General features: G+C 40.2%; 1 long non-coding RNA gene across 1 annotated transcript in view; it reads left to right on the forward strand.

Moving 5' to 3' along the window:
- Positions 1-20,930, forward strand: part of LOC121861636 — a 66,313-nt gene that overhangs the window by 6,226 nt on the left and 39,157 nt on the right. The window contains exons 3-4 of the long non-coding RNA XR_006088052.1: positions 4,904-4,990; positions 20,759-20,917. This is a non-coding gene — a long non-coding RNA (uncharacterized LOC121861636). The remainder of the gene's footprint in view (positions 1-4,903; positions 4,991-20,758; positions 20,918-20,930) is intronic.

The raw sequence follows: 20,930 nt of genomic DNA on the forward strand, positions 1-20,930 counted from the left end.
TACCATGCACACGACTGGGTCACCACTTTTTCTTTTATGGATCAGTCATCAGTAAGCCCTGTCCTTGTTATAAAGTGACCGACATTTGAAACACTTATTTCCTGTCTCCAGTGTTCAGTAATTTGACCGACAAATTACGGTCTTTATAATTTGTCCAAAGTTTTAGCAGTAAAAGCTGGCACTGTCCTCTCCGACCTCCTGCCTGAACCAATCAAAGCAAAACAAGTCGATTTAAAGATAATTGGAGGATGCCTACTAAAACCTTTGTTGAAACCTTGATCCAGAGAATTCGCCTGTCACATATCTCGTTCTCAAACTTCTTCCAATTCTATTTTATGCTGACAAATATCACCCTGTAACCCATTCTACTATCTCAGCTTCATTCAATATTCCAGAATCTGATTCTTATTATTCTTTTTAAGAACTATTCATCTCTGTATTAATCCGGTAGAGTATGAATGTAACTCCTCAGTTTTTAGGTTTATCTTCTTGAATGGTGACAAAATTTCCTAAACTTGTAATCATTTGGACTGAATTATTTAATCATAGCAACATTTTCAGATTATTATTATTGTTGTATTAACAGAGGGGTACAGAAAATGCTATTATATTTTTTTTTACTGTTGCAAGGAAACATTGTTAGAAGAATTAATAGGAAAGGGAAATATTTATGTATTGCAACAGAAAGGAAAGTTCTGCTTGTTGATTCTCTTTCCTTATGTCTGTTTTGAAGCATACAGTCATTAGTGACACGCACGACCATTGTACTGTACGTGCAAACCTTGCTTTACAGTACAGTATTAACTTTTACCACAGCAATTAAGATATATATATATATATATATATATATATATATATATATATATATATATATATATATATATATATATATATATATATATATATATATATATATATATATATGTGTGTGTGTGTGTGTGTGTGATACAGTATATGATTTTTGACAATACCTGAATTGATTCTTGACTAGGTCTTAGAATATATTTAGCAGGTCTGCTCATAATTTTGATACTTGAGTAGATTCATTTGTCAGCTTCAGATGATTTTGGTAGTGTTGTACGCAATGTACCTAATTTTGAAAATGGTTTTGAAAGTTATTTATGCAATTTGGAAAATTTGGGTAATTTTGGAAATGATTAATTTTGACGATTCAGAGGATCTTGGCATTTACTGTACGTGCTTGGATCATAATGAGTAAATGATAATGCCTTGGTTGATGAATTTGACTTTCTGAGACGAATTATTTTAGCAGCTCTTCAGATTATTAGCGTCGCTTTTAGACATCCTATTGTGGCAATGTGCACCTGACTTATTTTGATAAAGGTATAGTTAGTTACTGAATGTAAATATATTAATTTTTTATTGAGTTATAGACTGTATAATGTATATAACTTTGTATATGACATGATGGCTGTTTTATTATAATTTTGTTTTATCTCAGTTTGCAGATTGTTTAATGATTATAATACAAATTCGTAACTGCTTTTGGTAAGAGTTAAAATATATAGCATATACATTATACACACATCTCTTACCATAAAACGCACACACACACACAACCCTGTTAGAAAAAATCTACCATGAACGCATCCCATTGTTGTGTCAAGGACTTCCTCTGTTATGTACAATACGTCACCTGTTGGTCTCTGTCTCCTTGTTAAATAATCTGAAACGTTAATAGAACAAACACACAAATACTTTTAGTTAACCGAAATATATCTTGTTATATAAGGTGTTTAGATCAATATTTTGTAATTACATTTTTAACTTGTGTAGGAAGAATAGAGGTTTTTTTAATACCCTCGAATCTCCACCCCATTTTATTTTCACCACACTAACGCTAACCTAACCGAACCTAACCTCCCAAGTAGTGTTAAGGTGGTTATAATCTTCAGGTGAAATAAGCTGAGGTGGAGATTCTTCAGGTGATACCCTTTTTTCATCCGTCTGTCCGTCTACAGTATCTTGAAAAAGGTTAACACAACTATTCCCACAGTTTCCATCGAATTGACTTTAATCTTGGACGTCACTGAAACCACCACACACAGAAGTGCATTTTGTCTGGGTGTTACGATTCGATAAACTTTTAAGATTATCAATGAAGTTCAAAGTTCAAAATTTTGTCTTGAGCATCGGATACGTCAACTTTTAGCAAGACTGTACAAGGATGTGCCATCACTACATAAAGAGCTGTTCCTTTTCTCCTTATGTCTGCCTTGTTCTCATTACCTCCTTTAACTCCTCTTCACCCTCCTTTCCCTTTCCCTCTGCCCACCATAAATCACCGTCTTGTCTAACACCACTTTTACCTTCTGCTCCTTGTTCCTTTACGCCTTCCTCTTCTTCCTGTTCTCCCTTAATCTCCTTCATACCCAACCTCTCCTTCTCTCCTCCTTTAAATCCATCCGATCTCACACTTCCATTCTCCTTCCCTCTCCTTTTTTCCTCCCACTCCTCCTTAAATCCGTTCGATTCCACACTTCCTTCATCCTTTCCTCCCACTCTCCCTTAAATTTCGTAACATATATCTTACGCCCTCCTTCTCCCTAAAATTCTTATCCATCCTCTCAGTTTTCCTCCCACCGCCTTACATCACTTTGTACCCAACCAACCTCTCCCTCCCTCCACCTGTGGTATGGTCAACACACCTAGTTGGCACCATGCCAGGTCCCATTATCCCTAACTAGTATACTGAGCGTATTCTCAGACGTTCGTACAATAATTTTTCTCTTCGTCTGGTGTGACTATTATCTGTTAATTCATCTGTTTTATCCATTCGCCAGGCTTGCAGGGTCAGTTCTGGTGCCCTTATTATAGAATGGATATCAATTCACTGGAGTCGGTGCAGCGAAGAATGACGAAAATGATTCCGGGACTTAGAAACCTTCCATATCAAGATAGGTTAAAGAAACTTAACTTGCATTCCCTAGAAAGACGAAGAGTGCGGGGAGATATGATAGAAGTATTTAAGTGGGTGAAAGGAATCAATAAAGGGGATATAGATAAAGTTCTTATAATATCCGAGCAGGATAGGACTCGTAGCAACGGATTTAAGTTGGGTAAGTTTAGGTTTAGGAGGGAGATAGGAAGAAACTGGTTCACACATAGGGTGGTGGACGAGTGGAACAAGCTTAGCAACTTTGTAGTAAGTGCTGGAACGCTGGAAAGTTTTAAAAGGAGGCTGGATAGATTCATGGATGATAGAGAGTGGTAGTAACTCTCGACAGGAGCTGGCATGCACAGGCCAACCGGCCTATTGCAGACTCCTTATTTTCTTCTGTTCTTATGTTCTATAGCAGCAGACTTGTAACGCGTATAGATTCTAAAAACACTTTCATCGCTGTCAGCAGAAGCGATACATGTTTACAGTATATGTAAAATTATCGCGAAATATCATGTCGTTTCCCACTCTATTGATTGATCCAGTGTATTTCCAGCTCCTCTCTTACCAACTTCCTAGTGGCGATATGACCGAGCATATTTTGCTGAAATTCAGGTACAGTGTGTAAATTTCGTATGAAAACGCTTTCTACAGTTGTCCATTCACACTTCCTTAATACAGTTTCTCCCCTCCCTCCTTTGGGGTTTTTAGACCACAAAATCTACTCAGTTGAAGAGAATTTTAGAAAAAAAATGCATCACTTCAATTCAGAATTATCCTATTTCTATCATAAATTGTTGTATTTAATTACGCTGGAGGCGTTAGGTGTACAAGTATTTGTTTCTTTGGTTTGTATGGGAAGCGCGAAAAAAAGGGTGTTTCCCATAATGCGCTTCCTTATTTCCCATCAGCACTCGGAAGTTTTTAGTAAGCAAACTCCGTCATCGTGGCACACCTGTTGGGTTAGAGTGTTATTTTTTATTTTTTATTTTTTTTTATTTCCGGTGCCCTTTTCTATCAGTAAGAACTGTAAACAACTGGCACACTCGTAGTATGTGGTCGTAGTGGTCGCTATTTTGGTTGTACAGCTGGCTGGCTCCCGGCACGCTCGTCAGACATCTCAGACCTCACGTGCCAGTGGCCCGTGCACTCACCAACACCACAGCTCTCAAGGTAGTCACCCTTCCCAAGTTTTGTCCGTAGACTTTGTTCCATTAGTGAAATTTTACTTTCTTACGCATTTCAGAGACTTATTGTTGGATGTTGTTGTTTGGTATCCTAAATAAAATGATACATCCTAACCTAACCTAACCTAACCTAACCTAACCTAACCTACTATTACATGGTGTGATTTAGGAAATAGTAACGCTTATGACGTATCTTCAAGTTTAACATGTAAAGGTTTATTAATAAGTTTTTCGTTGGTTGAATAGGTCTCCTGTCTCAAGTCATTAGCGCAAAAGAAAGATTAGCCTCCAGTTTGTTTTACATGATTAAAACATCCTAACGCTACTTGGGGGTTGGGTTATATTAAGCTAGAATGGCTTATGTTAGGTAAGCGGTAGTGTGATTAATCTTAGGGTGAAATAAGCTGGTGCTAATCTGCAGGTGATTTAAACGTTTTGTCTCTAAACCTAATCATTATCCAGCTATGCTACCTGACCTTTCTCTTCTCTAAATCTAGTAAACAAAATAATGACAGCATCTTTTTATCTACCGATGCTGTTAAATCTAGTTGATATATATAATGTGACACTAAGCCTTCACATTATTTTTGGATTACTTCAAGATCTTCCCCTATCTTATTCCACCTGAAGATTAACCACCCTAATGTTAAACTTACCTAACCTACCCCCCCCCCCTTTCCCACCAGGTAGCGTTAGGGCGTTTAATCTTCAAGTGAATGACCCTGGGGGATTAATCTTCAAGTGATCCTTATTGTTAATACCGTAAAATCATCACCAGTTTCTTTTAGAGGTTTCATTATATCTTTTCTTTCAGTGCCTATAGTCGAGAATTCCCCTGCTGGCGTGAGTGAGTGTCGACTTGCTGCAAGTATGAAGACTACCAACACCTTCAGCATAACAGGTAAGACCATATTCAAGGATATTGTACTGAATAACTGCAGAATATACCACCGAATAGTTTGTGGTAATTTCCTGTGTAGTGTGATTTAAAGTTTAGACGCCTAGATGCTATACTTACTACCTTGATGACTTAAAACCTTTGTCTGATAATGGAAAAATAAAAAAGTAAGGTTGGATGAAATAAGAACCTGTATTTAAATATGAAAAAAACCTGTATTCACCTTAAGATTAGCCCTCAGCTTATTTCACCTTTAGATTAACCACCCTAGTGCTAACCTAACCTAACCTCCTCAGATAGCATTAAGGTATTTAATCATCAGGTGAAATAAACTGGGGGCTGATCTAAAAATAAATTGATAATCACTGGGAGGAAGAAAAATGTTGAACTCTTGAGTATGAACCACATGTCGTAGCAAAGCTCAATACCTCTTCAACACTCCATATGAACAGTGATATATATATATAGTTTGGTAACCATTAGGCTGTCAATACAATAAGGTCTGAAGAGGTACTGTACCATAAATTAGATGTTGAAGGTAGGAAAATTATCAGATTGGTTTAACAATGGCAGTGTGCGTTCTGTAATCTGGTAAAGTGAAATATACAAAAATATTTTATTTCAATTTATTAGGTGATGTGTTAATAAATGTAATTCTTACAGTAACCATGAAGGGGATATTGCAGTACGTTTAACTTTAATAAGAGAATCGTTTAAAAGTCCAATGTCCTTGTCGCCATGCAATCTGGAAGGAAATTCGACATTGAAAAAAATGTCTTGCGGTATTTGGCATCCGTACCACAGGCAGGCGAGCATTCAACCCGTTTGTAACAACATTAAACTTCTTCGATACTTAGAACTTATAAGTGCCCAAATGTAAAGCAGCTTTTTTTTAAAGCATTCAGCCCCAAACGTAAGCATGTCGGCACAGCATCATACTTACTAATAGGCGACATTTAACAATGAATTCGAGTTATGGAGGTTTGTGGGAGCAACTCGCAGCGGTGTTGTCATTGGTGTTCAGACTGGCGAGCGCAAAACCCCGTTTACTCGAACACGGTTGATTTGACCTTCACTCAGCACCGCTTTCTATATTTTCCACTTGTTTGGTTGTCATTTATCCCCCATCCCCTCCCCCTTCCCCATGCCCACCACCAGCTTTCCCTAGTGAGGTCATAGAGGAGCATTGACAGCAAATGTGGTTAGATTCATTATGGGAGTCATGCTGTCAAGAGCTAACCTACAACTCAGGATTTTTTCTCAGATCTTAAGTACACTAGTCACTTGTTGCTCAATATTAGTTGCTTCAACACCACCAAGTCGTGAATTCGTACTAGACATTAAGTTAGGTTTTTATGCAACTGTAGGGCTTTTGAGGTGTGTTGTAATATTTCAGATTTTCAGGGTTAAAGTACAATACATGGCATTGAAACCTAAATTACCTACGTGGAGGAATTTTTCGTTAGTCTGGGGAAGGTGTGTAGCAAAAAATCTCATGGCGACATATGACCTAAGCTGTTGCGTCGCCAGTGATGTAATTACCACAATCAATCAATCAGTCTCATAGTTGAAATTGGTGGATATGTTCAAAAATTTCATTGATTAACGTTATTGTTATCCAAAATACATTACAATATGTATATAAAACGATCAATGGCTTCGTTAACCCTACCTGGGGATTAAGTTACGTTAGGGTGTTTTTTTATAATCTTCAGGGGATCCGACAGTGAGGGACCACAAGTACTCAGTAATTAAAGTGAATAAATGTAAAATATGGAAACAATTACTGCATACAATTTATACACTTAAGGAACTAAAATCCGATAATGGAAATAAATTGATATGAACGATTCTAAAAATGCAAAAATAAATTAAGTGGGGCTCTTTATTTTAAGCCAGTGTTACAACTAGAGTTACACTATTGTCTAATGTGTCCGTTCTGCTTGTTGACCTCTTGAACACTAAACTTGCTGAACGCTGGTAATTTACTTTTCCTTTAAAAGAACTTAACACTTCAGAAATAAAACACCACCAGTTAATAATAAATACACGAATGAGTAGTGATACACAATAAATGAATAATGATCAATAATAAACGATTGATGATAAATAATAAATGAATAGTAATAAATAAATAACAAAGGGTAATAATAATAAATGATAAACGAAGGGAGAAAATAGTACTTGAACATTGATTGATAAACGAATGCTAATAAATAATGAATAGATAATAACTATAAACTAGTGAATAATAATAATAAATAAATAACAAATACACAAATGAATATACAGACCCATTGTCGTTCTTATGTACAGGAAATTGAGGACCACGGCCGACTCGATGAACTAAAAGACAAACCACTTTTTTTTTTACGCCCTGTACTGTGGTGATGTACTTGAGGGACTGGACATGAGTGTGTGTGTATCCTCAGGGGGGTAGATTAACTGATAAAGTGACCTATATTCAAGCTGGGTTTGTTTAGTAAATCATTCATATTTACCTATAAAGACTGTGAATATAACTCGCCAATTAAAGGGTCACTGAATAAATATTGTAGAGGTTGCTAAAAAAAACAGCTAGGTTGAGTGGCAGGGGTTGAGGGGTGATGGAGGTTGTTTGGGGGTGGTAGAGAGGGTTTTTGAGGTGGTGTTGGTGGAGAGGGATCGTTGGGGTGGTGACGGAGAGAGATTGTTGGGGGTGATGGTGAGGGTTATTGGGGTGGTGGTGGTAGGGTGAGGGTGGTTGTGTTAGTGGAGGGGTTGGTGGTGGTTGTACAGCCATTGTCCCATTGTTCATGTCTTCTTTCACTCTCGTTTTTACTCTGCCCGCTTTTTATTGTTGTTGGCAAGCATGTTTTATTTTATTCCTTTTTTTTTGTTGTGTATTATTGTTTTTCTTGTTAAACAGTGTTGGCTTAGTTTTTTATTTATCGAGGAGAAAATAAGTCATGAATATATATGCTTTATACAGATTTGGGTCCCTATAGAGTATAAAGGTGATCTGTACTGAAGTGATGAACATACTGTGAGCCTGTGGTAGTAGCGTGAAAGGCGTTTTAAAAATGTACATGTGAATAAATACTTATGAGTATTCAAAAGAAATATTTGTATAGTGTGAGGACTTTAGTATTTAGATAATGATGATGTTTTATATAAAAGTCTTAAGGTCAGGCTTCTCAAAGATCCTGTAAAGTATATGTAATTTTTTGTTGTAGCTTAAGAGAGTCAGATTCTTGGGTTATTGCCTCTTTATTTACGAAGAAAATTCAAATTACGAACCTTAGGTAATCGGGATTGAACTTTGTGTGCGTGCGTGTGTGTGTGTGTTTATGCATATAATACATATAGTGTACAGTATTAGGGTTAAACCTCCCTCCTAACCTCACAAGTCAAGGTCAGTTGTACAAGTGAAATAGTACATCTTATAAACAAAAAGTTTAATTGTGTTATAACGTGGTGTACGAGTTGGGTATTGGCCAAGAATGAACCGTTTTGATTTTGAAGGTCAGTGGTAGAGGCCCCAGCTGAGGGGTAATAACCTGGTGTGAGTAAGAACAGTATCTCAAAAAAAGGGGTGGCATTGGGGACTGAGTTTAGCCCAAGAGAGATTTAATTTTGTAGCTTAGAAGTCAAAGGTGAAGGTAACAGTTCAAGATCAATTGCTCGATAAAGTATACGAATCCTCCAAATTTTTATGAAACGAATTTTGATGGTTGAATGTTAATGAAAACATGTACATGAAAAAAATAACTAAGGATCACCTGAAGATTCACCTCTTTCCCAGCTTATTTCACCTGAAGATTAACCACCCTAACACTACTTGGGTTAAGTTAGGGTAATAAGGTTAGGTTAGGGTGGTTAATCCTCAGGTGAAATAAGCTGGGAAAAGGAGGGGGGGGGGATCTTCTGGTGGTGTTAAAATAGAAACTGTGCATTAAGGTTCACGGTCGTTGCTCAAGGTGGTCCGATCTTTGGCTTAATGACCATAAACGGGCTGACCGATTTCAGTGTAACAGTAACTTGGTTGATACTTCTGATGATACTTTCTTTACCCAAGGTAGAGTTCTCTTTAAGGATTCATGTCATTTGTCTAGATTAATACTCAAGGTATACCAAGATTATAACTCGGAAATGGTTAGAACAATATCGGATCACCTGAAGATTCTACCCCTCCCCCCTCCCGTTCCCTTCCCTCCAGCTTATTTCACCTGAAGATTAACCATCCTGAAGATTCACCCCCTCCCCACCAGCTTATAAGAACATAAGAATGGAGGAAACTGCAGCGGGCCTATTGGCCCATACTGGACAGTCCCGTTTACAACCCAACCCCTATTGCTCATATAAGCATCCAACCTATGTTTGAAGCTATTCAGCGTATTCGAGTTAATGATGATATTTGGTAACTTGTTCCATTCATCCACTACTCTGTTTCCAAACCAGTGTTTACCTATTTCACGCTTAAATCTAAATTTGTCTAATTTAAAACCATTGTTACGAGTTCACTCCTGGTTGGATAGTTTGAGTACCTTTGTAATGTCCCCTTTGTTTAGCCCTGCCTTCCACTTATACACCTCTATCAGGTCGCCCCTCGCTCTACGTCTCTCGAGGGAGTGCAAATTAAGATGCTTTAACCTGTCTCTGTATTCAAGGTTCCTAATGCCCGGGATTAGTCTTGTCATTCTCCTCTGAATTCTTTCCAATGATTCTATATCCATCCTGTAATACGGTGACCAGAACTGAACTGCGTAATCCAGGTGTGGTCTCACAAGCCCAAGATACAGTTTTAGGATGACCTCGCTAGTCTTGTAACTAACACTCCTTTGTATGAACCCAAGTACTTTATTAGCCTTGTGAGCAAAAACACATTGTTTACTTGGCTTGAGGTTCCTACTTATCATTACTCCTAAATCTCTCTCGCAGTCGGATTTCTCTATGGCATCGTTGTTCATCTGGTATCTGGTTTCCCTGTTTACATCTAGCCTGGAGATTAACCAGTCTAACCTAAGGAAGTCTAAACCAAGTCTAGATAGCGTTAGGGTGTCTAATCTTCAGGTGACCCCAGTTGACACGATGAAGGTACCTCGAAAATGGTTAAAGTCATTTTGATAATACAGTACCGTACCTCTCTTGTAGGTTGCCTGTTGATAATAAGGAATTAGTCATGATAATTTAGGTCTAAGGTTAACTGAAGGTCAGATAATAACTTTAAAAAATGCTTTGACTGTGTTCTCGTTTCCTTTTCTTTGTAATCCCCTAAGAAATACTGTCACGTAATAAATGATCTTTTAACCAATGACAAAACACTCTCTCTCTCTCTCTCTCTCTCTCTCTCTCTCTCTCTCTCTCTCTCTCTCTCTCTCTCTCTCTCTCGTGTATGTCTCCCACTTAGCCTTTCCCTCTTAATCCTCTAAGCATTACTGTGGCTTCATGGACGATCGGTGAACCAGAGCTCATGTTACGCTGCCCACGCTCAATACTCCACACTTTATGCCAAATTATTAAACTCATAAATCAGTTGCCAGGAAAGATAACTCAAGGGCATGTAAGAATGAGCCAGGTAGATCCACATCCCTTTAAAGAGAAAACCCGTGGATTCGGAAGTGTTTGTGTTAACGGGGTTGAGATATCAATAGGGTCACGGAGTCTGTGTGACGTTCATGGCGTTCAACCTCAATATAACAACAACTGTATCCCAGCTGTGATGGTATTTAGTCACACGGTGTGCTCCTCAGTTGCTATATGTTGTTTGAATGTTGTTTATGATATCAAACACGAAGGTTATGTATTATTCTTATTAATTTCTTTAAAGTTCTTTTTCTCATCGGGGCTACACTTCACATTGGTGTCTGGCAATGATGGCTACTTGGTGTGCACTGCCAACGATTCAGTTTTTTTTTCATTGCCAAAAACAAATATCATTGGCTGGTCATTCGCTGAATTCATTAGATAAAAACAGTTTACAAAATTACATATAACAATAGAAGTAATAAGTTCGAGAGAGAAAAGAATGTACATGATTAATAATAGTGATAATTGGTAGGTGACACCTGAACCACCAGCTGATGCGTGTTGTCCAATGGTGTGAGGCCATGTTGGAATTTATATAATTTTTTGTTTTAAATATGGTTGTACTTTATATGTATATACATCATGTTTAATTATCCATTGCCTTAATTTTGAAAAGTTAATATAAAATTTTGAGGTAATGTCAGCTTAGAAATGATTAGTGAATAGTTTCTTTATCCTGTTTATTTTTGTTTATCTATTTCCGTGATGTGAGAGTTTCCACAACTTACTATGAATTATGTCAGGATGGTAACATCAGATAAGTAAATAATAAAACCACAAAATTAATAGATAACTAAACCAAACATTTTCAGGAGTAGCAACATTCTTCAAGGTGCTTAAACAACTCGGGTTTTTATTTAGTTTAGTGGGTTTTTTTAATAAGGGACAGGGGGAAGAAATACCACTCAATAAAATTTTAGATCTGAAAAAAAAATACTTGACATGACTAAGATTGATCATTGTGGCGCCGCATTTAACTTTTTTTTTTACTACTAAACGTCACTAGAAACGTAACCCCGTTAATGTGGTGGTGGTGGCGTATCACAACCCCATTATTGTGGTGGTGGTGGACCAGTTATGTCTTGAAAACCCTAATGAATACTTCCAACACTGAACAACAACAAAACAACGACAAAAAACAAGAAAAACAACATTAATAATAACCACGACAAGAACACCACTAACACCATCGTCAACAGCAAAAACACAACAACAACGTCATACCACCAAAAACAACTACACAACAGCACCACCATTCAACAATCACAACCAACAACAATAAGAACTTCAACACACTGCCAATAACAAAAACAACAACAACAACAAAAATCTCATACCTCAAACAACAGCATCCATCCATCCCTATCCTGCACCACTTTATCTCCAACACACTTCATCCATCAATGCATCAACCACAACCAAGTCATCCACCAACACCCACCACAACCAGCACACATTCGCCCACACCAGCCAAAATCCCTCCCCTTTACCCTATCCCCCCCCCATGTCTTCCCCTCCCTCTTATCCACCCCCTCCATCATCCCCCTGACCCTCCCTCTAATATACGAGTCTTTGAATGACCTTGGCAGTGTGTGGTGTATGTGGTTTGTTTTTGTGTGTGTGTGTTGTGTGTGTGTGCGTGTGTGTCTGTGTGTGTTGTGTGTGTGTGTGTGTGGTTTTTGTGTGTGTGTTGTGTATGTGCGTGTGTGTGTGGGTTGTGTGTTGTGCGCGTGTGTATGTTGTAAGTGTGTGTAGTTTGTGTGTGCGTACGTGCAGGTCAGCGTAATTACTATTGATTTGTAAACATAAAAAGTAAATTGACAGTGACACACACACACACACACACACACATCAACAGAGTAACTGACTGACTCACATATATTAACAGATAGACTCGACTCAGATTGACAGACAAGTTGACTACCTGACCCAGCTTGGAGAAGGTCGTGCCCGCAAGTGCTCCCGTTAGAGACCAAGGAAAATGGCCGCCTTGGATCGTTGTGTCTTGGGGGAAGAGGAGGGGAGTGTGGGGAAAGACGACCCATGGCTCACCGATAGAACACAGAGGGTCAGCGTAGATGGTGTTAAATCTGAGTGGGGCCGTGTAACCAGTGGGGTTCCCCAGGGGTCAGTACTAGGCCCACTCTTGTTCATAATCTACATAAACGATCTAGATACTGGGATCAGCAGTGACATAAGCAAGTTTGCGGATGACACCAAAATAGGGCGGCAAATTAATTCAGGGCAGGATGCAAATGCATTACAGGAGGATCTAAATATACTGCAGGGGTGGTCTGAAAAATGGCAAATGAAATTCAACACCAGCAAGTGCAGCGTACTTAATATTGGAAGAACAAATACTTATAATGTATACAGCCTTAACAACATCAACCTAGAGAAGTCGACTTGTGAAAGAGACCCAGGGGTACTTGTAAGCCCGGACCTACGGCCTAGAAAACAGTGCGTTAATGTTCGAAATAAGGCAAACAGAGTATTGGGTTTTATATCTAGAAGTGCAAGTAACAAGAGTGCAGAGGTCTTATTGCAACTATATCTTGCGCTAGTCAGGCCACACCTCGATTATGCGGTTCAGTTCTGGTGCCCCTATTAAAGAATGGACAAATTCACTAGAGTCGGTGCAGCGAAGAATGACAAAAATGATTCCGGGACTTAGAAACCTTCCATATTAGGATAGGCTAAAGAAACTTAACTTGCATTCCCTAGAAAGACGAAGAGTGCGGGGAGATATGATAGAAGTATTTAAGTGGGTGAAAGGAATCAATAAGGGGATATAGATAAAGTTCTTATAATATCCAAGCAGGATAGGACTCGGAGCAACGGATTCAAGTTGGATAAGTTTAGGTTTAGGAGGGAGATAGGAAGAAACTGGTTCACAAATAGGGTGGTGGACGAGTAGAACAAGCTTAGCAACTTTGTAGTAAGTGCGGGAACTCTGGAAAGTTTCAAAAGGAGGCTAGATAGATTCATGGGTGATAGAGAGTGGTAGTAACTCTCGACAGGAGCTGCCATGCACAGGCCAACCGGCCTATTGCAGACTCCTTATTTTCTTATGTTCTTATGTAAGATAAATAAAAAGACTTGACTTGCAGATTAAAACACAGACTTAACTCAGAGTAAGAGACAGACTGACTCACTCTTCAACAGATAGAATTGACTCACAGATTTTTAGACAGACTGACTCACACAATGACAGACGCAACAAAGTGAGTGCTAAAAAACAATTTCTCTGACACGGATGCCAAGTGACTGGTGCCAAGCTTGTTGGAGGGGGGGGGGTGTTGTGAGTCATCCCGCCCTCACCACGCCTATATCACGCCCACTTCACACATGTGTCACGCCCACACCACACCTATGGTTCTATTTTATTTTGTTTGAACCGTGCCTCTCCCTCCCCCTAAACACACACACACACACACACACACGGCGGAGAGAGATAATGTGTTTACCTATTAGACGACTTTGCCATTTGTCTAAGCAATTTTTTTTTTCTTGCCGCGAAAATTAGTCAAACAGGCGATTTTTTTTAGCTTACGTCACTTATTTTAATATATAAACATTGTTGTGTAATAAAGTTACAAATGTCGTTCTTAAACCAGATCCCAGATTGTAAACGGGTCGTACTCTTAAAATTTCCTCGTAAATGGGAAAATAAGAACATACTATGTAACTGGTTGTATTGAGCTGTAACATAATGATAGATTCTCTTAGGTTAAAGTTTATTCGTGACTGAAGTTGTAAGAAAGCATCTCACCATAACCCAACCCCCAATCCAACCCAACCCAACCCAACCCAGCAACCCAACAACCCAGCCAACCCAACCCAATCCAGCAACCCAACCCAACCCTAACCTAACCTATTCTAGCCAAACATAACAATACCATACCCACCTTAACTTTTCCCCCACCCCCTCAGTAGCGTTAGGGTTGTTAAGTATTCGGTGATATAAACTGGGAGGGAAGGTGAATCTTCAGGTGATCCTTTGAGAACTTCTCGAGTGTATGATTTTTTATTAATGGTTAGAGCCTCTGTCAATGGATGAGAGAGAGCTTTTAGGACCCGTGCGTGCGTGTGTGTGTGTGGGTGTGTGGTGTGTGTGTGTGTGTGTGTGTGGGTGGTGATTTGAAGTCAGTTCGTTAATTAAGGGTGATGGTATCTATTAGAAACAGACAGATAGACTATCTTTAAATGTAGATTGTTACTTAAAGTTGACGTACAGTAAGAGAGAGAGAGAGAACGTTTACAGGTGAGAGAGAGAGCCTTCAGGTGTAGGCAGGTGAGGCGTCTATTGGCTAGTATTGACGCTGTATAGAGGTCAGGCCCATAATGTCAGAGGTTACACCGACTCAATTCTCCTTTTCGATATTTTTTGTTGAAATGAAAAGGCAACATTTGGGTTGCCCCTGTTCAAATGTTTGCCTGTCTATCTTTATAATTATCTCCGTTTACTTATCTGTCTGTCTGTCTCTTTGTCTATCTGTAGGTTTGTCTATTGATCTGTCTGTCTGTATGAATGTCTATCTGTCAGTGTCAATTTTATAAAACCCTCTCTCATATGTGGGATGAAGCATGCACTGTATGCAGTGTCAATTTTATAAAACCCTCTCTCATATGTGGGATGAAGCATGCACTGTGTATGTATGTATGTATGTATGTATGTATGTATGCATGTATGTATGTATGTATGTATGTATTCATGTTTATGTACAACCATCAGCACACTATCCTCTTCTTCCCAACCCCCTACTCTACCCCCTACTCCTGTATACAATGGGGGGAGGGGAGGGGGGAGGGGGCATAGATTGTTGGTGTGGGGGAGAGAAAGTAGGAAAAGGGGAGAGGGAATGGGAAAGGAAGAGGGGATGGAGAAGAAGAGAGGATGGGAAAGAGAGAGAGGTACCTGGGAGGAAAAGGATGAGAAGATTATAATGGAGAAGGAGGGGAATAAGAGAGGGAGAGAGGGTGAAAAGAAGAGAGGAAGGGAGGAAAAGAAGAGGAGGGATAGAGACACGAGGAAGAGAATACGGAATCTGATAATAGATAGTGGAAAGGAGAGAGAGAAAGAAACAGGAGGAAAAGAAGAGGGAGAAAGAGATGGGTGAGGGAGGGAGAGAGAGACAGGAGGATAAATGATTTCTCTGCCTTTTGTATTATTTCATTTTTATTGTTTTGTCGTCCTCTTCTCTCTTTCTCTTCCATCCCCCTCTTCTCCCTTTCCCCTCCTCTCCCATCCTCCTCTTTTCCTTCTCTTCCATCCTCCTTCTTCTCTCCCTTCCTTCTCCTTTTCTCTCATCCCCCTCCTTCCTTCCGCTTTCCCCCTGTCTTCTTTCCTTCACACTTCAGCCCTTTTCGTCCTTCCATTCCCTTCCTTTTCGTCCTTCCATCCTTACACCTCCTTCCATCCTTAAACCTCCTTCCGTCCTTCTCTATCCCTTTCATCCTTCTTTCCTTCCATCCCCTCCCCAACTCTCCTCTTTCCTCTTTGTGTCTTCCTCCCTCCTCATTATTCTGCCCTTCGTATTTTTCATCTTATCTCTCCCTCCCTCCCCCACCACCTCTCCCTCACCCCATCACTATTCCTCCCTCCTCTCCCACCACCTCCACCACCTCTCCTCCCCATCATCACTATCCTCCCCTCCCTCCCCACCACCTCTCTCCACCACCTCTCCTCCTCTCCCTACCTCTCCCTCCCTCTCCCCACCACCTCTCCCCCCTCCTCCACCTCTCCCACCTCTCCCTCCCACCACCTCTCCTCTCCTCCCTACCTCTCCCACCCTCTCCTCCCCACCTCTCCTCCTCTCCCCCACCTCCCTTCCTCCCCACCACCACCTCTCCCCTCTCCACCTACCACCTCTCCTCTCCCACCCTTCTCCCTACCCACCACCTCTCCCTACCACCCCTCCCCTCCCCTCTCTCCCTGCCTCTCCTCTTCCTCTCCCCACCACCTCTCTCTCCTACCCTCACCCCTCCCTCCTCCTCCTTTACCACCTCTCCCCACCACCTCTCCCTCCCTCTCCCCACCACCTCTCCCCCTCTCCCCACCACCTCCCTCCACCTCCCCCACCCACCTCTCCCTCCCTCTCCCTACCTCTCCCCTCCTCCCCTACCACCTCCCTCCCTCCCCCACCCTCTCCCTCCCCTCTCCCCACCACCTCTCCTTCCCTCTCCCACCTCTCCCCCCCTACCACCCTCCCTCCCTCCACCACCTCTCCCTACCCACCTCCTCCCACCCACCTCCCTCTCCCCACCACCTCTCCCTCCCTCTCCCTCCTCCTCACCACCTCCCTCCCACCTCTCCCTCTCCCCACCACCTCCACCACCTCTCCCTTCTCCCCACCACCACCCCCCTCCTCCCACCCCTCTCCTCACCACCTCCCTCACCTCTCCCCTCCACCTCCTCCTCACCACCTCTCCCTCACCACCTCCTCCCTCCCTCACCCACCTCTCCTCTCCCTCCCACCCACCTCCCTCACCACCTCTCCTTCCTCTCCCCACCACCTCCCCACCACCTTCCCCACCACCTCTCCCTCCCCCTCACCACCTCCCTCCTCTCCTCACCACCTCACCTCCCTCTCCTCACCACCTCCCTCCCTCTCCCTCTCCTCCTCTCCCTTCTCCCCACCACCTCTCCCACCACCCTCCCTCCCTCTCCTCACCACCTCCCTCCTCACCTCCTCACCACCTCTCCCTCCCCTCTCACCACCTCTCTCCTCACCACCACCTGTATAAGCGTCCTTGCATCAGTCTTGTTTCGTCATTCATGCCGTTCACCCAAGTTTATCTCTCACCTCCCTTTTGTTTCTCCCTCTTATCTCTTTTTGCGTTTCCTTTGTCTCTCTCGGTTCTCTCCCCACTCGCCTCTCTACCTCTCTCTCTCTCTCTCTCTCTCTCTCTCTCTCTCCTCTCTCTCTCTCTCTCTCTCTCTCTCTCTCTCTCTCTCTCTCTCTCTCTCTCTCTCTCTCTCTCTCTCTCTCTCTCTCTCTCTCTCATCGCCTCTACTATTTATGTCTGTTTCTGTATCTTTAACTTTTGTCTCTTCTCATCCTTTTCTCTTTATCCTGCTTAACTCTTTGTCTCTTATCTCTCTCCTCTCCTTTGTCTCTCCTCGTCTTTTCTTTTCTCTCTTGCTTATCTCCGTCACTTCTCATCTCTTTCCTTTTCTCCTTTATCTCTCATCTTTTCTTTTCTCTCCCGTTTATCTCTTCGTCTCTTCTGTTCATCTCACCCCTTTGTCTCTCCTCTCAACTGAAGTCTCCATTATTCTTCATTTCTCGATTCTATTGTCTTGTGGTGTCCTTGTCTTTGCATTTTTTCCTCTTATTCTTCTTCTTCTTCATCCTCCTTCTCATTGTCCTGTGTCCTCCAGGTCTCTTTCGCATCATCTATAAATTCTTAACCTTAAAAAAAAATAGAAAATAAAATAGTGATAATAATGTACATAAATAATAGGAATTGTCGTGTTGTCGTGTCTTGTTACTCACGGTTATTAAAGGCTGTTGTTATTGTCGTTTTTGTTGGTAAAATAGAGTACTGATGTTATTGTTATTTCTTTTGTTATTGTTATTGCTTTTGTTATTGATTTGTCATTGTTATGGTTGTTTTTGTTCTCGTTATTATTATTTTGTTATTGATATTGTTGGAGTTATTGTTATTTTTTTATTATAGTTGTTATTATCGTTATTATTATCGTCGCGCTTTATCGGTAGTCATTAATATTGTTAGTACCGTTGTCATTATTGCTGTTGTCATCATTACTGTTATCGTTATCAGCGTCATTATCAACATCATCTACAAATTCATCATCATCATCGTTATCACCATCCGCCCTTTGTTCCTGCATAAATTAATTTGCTGGGAGTTTATCAGTTCCTGTGTTGACATTTTACAGGATGGTAAATATTCTTCGTTTATTCAGATCAACAGACTATTAGGCATCCCCCCCCCCCACCCCCTATTACCCCAGCTTGTTATTTTACCGTAAGATTAACTACCCTAATGCTAACCTAATGTAACCACACCCAACCTAATCTAACCTAACTTCAGATAACCCAGTCAAACCTAACCTAACCTAATCTAACTTAACCTAACCCAGTCTAATCTAACACGTCCAGGTAGTGTTAGGGTGGATAAGCATCAGGTGAAATAAGTTGGGGGGCCTAATCTGTAGGTGATTCAATTAGTCTCCCTTCGAAAGTAAAACCCATGAAACTCGTATAAATAACAACAATGAAATACGTATGTTTGTAGCAAGGGGTTGGGGGTCTGGTGTTGAAGCGTGTTGACCTTCGTAAGACAACTACCGGATAAGCATTGGGCGGATCAAGATGTACAGTTATGGAAACCTTGAATAGATACAGTACAGTATTGGCCTTAGTTCTCCTGATTGACTGTAGATATGGGAACACAGACGGTTGCTCTCGACCAGAACGTGTGTAAATAATAACATGAAGTAAGGGATCTCATGACGATTAGGAACTCCGCTTATTTCACCTGGTGACTAAACACCCTAAACCTAACCTAACCTCCCCTTTTGGCATTAGGGTATTTAATTATCAGGTGAAATAAGCCGGGTTCTTAATCTTCATGAAATCCCAAATAAGTTAGTAACGTTGTTTAGGGAACTCTATATCTGCAAGGGATACTGTACAAATCATCCATCTTGTGGGAATATCGATAATTTATCAGGTGTGGGGCAGCAGCTGTCCTTTGTGTCGTTCTGGGGTCATCAACCACCAAGCCACTTGTGCAACACGTCTGAGGAATTGGCACGTTGTCTGACCCCTTTACGTTCCAGTTTGTGATTAAATGTATTTATATATATTCTCTGTAATTCTGCCTCAGTTCTTCTACACTCAGTCTCATTTTAATTTCTGAACATTACGCATGTCACCTTGTCCTGCCCACCATAACTAACATCCCATCTCGTAAAACTCGTGAGATTATTTCTGAACCTTTTTTTTTTTTTCGAAAGGTTCCTTGGTGGTCCTTGAGCCCATAGGTTTATACTGTGTTTTCTATTAGTTTAAACAAAGTGTTTCTAGAAAATCGATGATACAATGAATAATGAAAATATACATTGTAGAAATATGGAAAATGTACGGTGTTATATTGTTGATAATTATATATTACGGAAAATTTACATATTGCCGATAATCAAGAATGTATACTGGTGAATATTGATGAACATGAATAACAAACAAGACCACAGTTAAGTGATATAGAACGTTATACATGAATAGTGAATTAGTCTCGTAACACAAGATATATGAAATGAGTTACGGTACTTTAAAAGGTACAAAAAGTTATCATGTAATCAGCACTTTTTACTACAGCAGGAGTACTTGAACACTTCATAAATATTTAATTACGTATTAAAACAGGTTATTATTAAGTTAGAAAATATCAACACAGACACTTAACGGAACTATAAATAAACAAGAACTTTATCGATAGTTGCACTTTACGTTGTGTGTGTGTGTGTGTGTGTGTGTGTGTCTCAATCAGAAAACAAAATCTACAATGTAACCCCAAAGTAAAATGCCATATAATTAATCTCAAAGTAAAACGTCTCTGTTAACATTTAAATTATTAAAAAAAAAACAGTATATCCAGAGAAGATTTATTCCTTAATACAGTCTGAACTTCAACATTATGAAAAACTTAAATGATTAATTAAGAAACTACATAAAATTTTTGGTTAGTATAGTACAGGTAACTAACGCTCCCGTCTGCCGTGTTCCTTATCAATAAATGAGATCTTTGAAAGTGGCCTTGATCAAATATATCGAAATTTATGTCATTTCCTGTTACACGTGTTACTAAAACTTGGTTAATGTGTTGCTGCCTTGCTATTATTATTATTATTATTATTATTATTATTATTATTATTATTATTATTATCATCATCATCATCATCTTATATTTAATTCGTGATTTGGGGTTCGACGTATTAGCTCTTCATATTACTGCCTTCATATCTTGCTATATTTCCCAATCATTGTCTGTTACCTTTTACAAATGACTGGGTATTGCCATTTATACCCAATCAATGTCTGTTTCATGTTACAAAGGGATGTAGTATTGCCATATACACCAATCAGTTTCTGTTTCATATTGCAGGGGTTTTGTATTGCCATATCTGCCAATCAATGTCTGTTGCATGTTACAAGTGGTTTAATATTACAGATGGATGGCTGTTGTGTCGCTGCAGGTCATCGAGCCAACATAGGTACTTTAGATATCAGCCGTTTCATTTCTGGTCTCTCGAGGATTTCACCAACATGAATAACACAGAACACACAGTAAGCTTCCGTCAACTACTAAACACCACAACATAACGCCAGAGTAAGTAAATATT

The sequence above is a fragment of the Homarus americanus genome, unplaced genomic scaffold (genome assembly GCF_018991925.1).
Source record: "Homarus americanus isolate GMGI-L3 unplaced genomic scaffold, GMGI_Hamer_2.0 scaffold9847, whole genome shotgun sequence".
NCBI lineage: Eukaryota > Metazoa > Arthropoda > Malacostraca > Decapoda > Nephropidae > Homarus > Homarus americanus.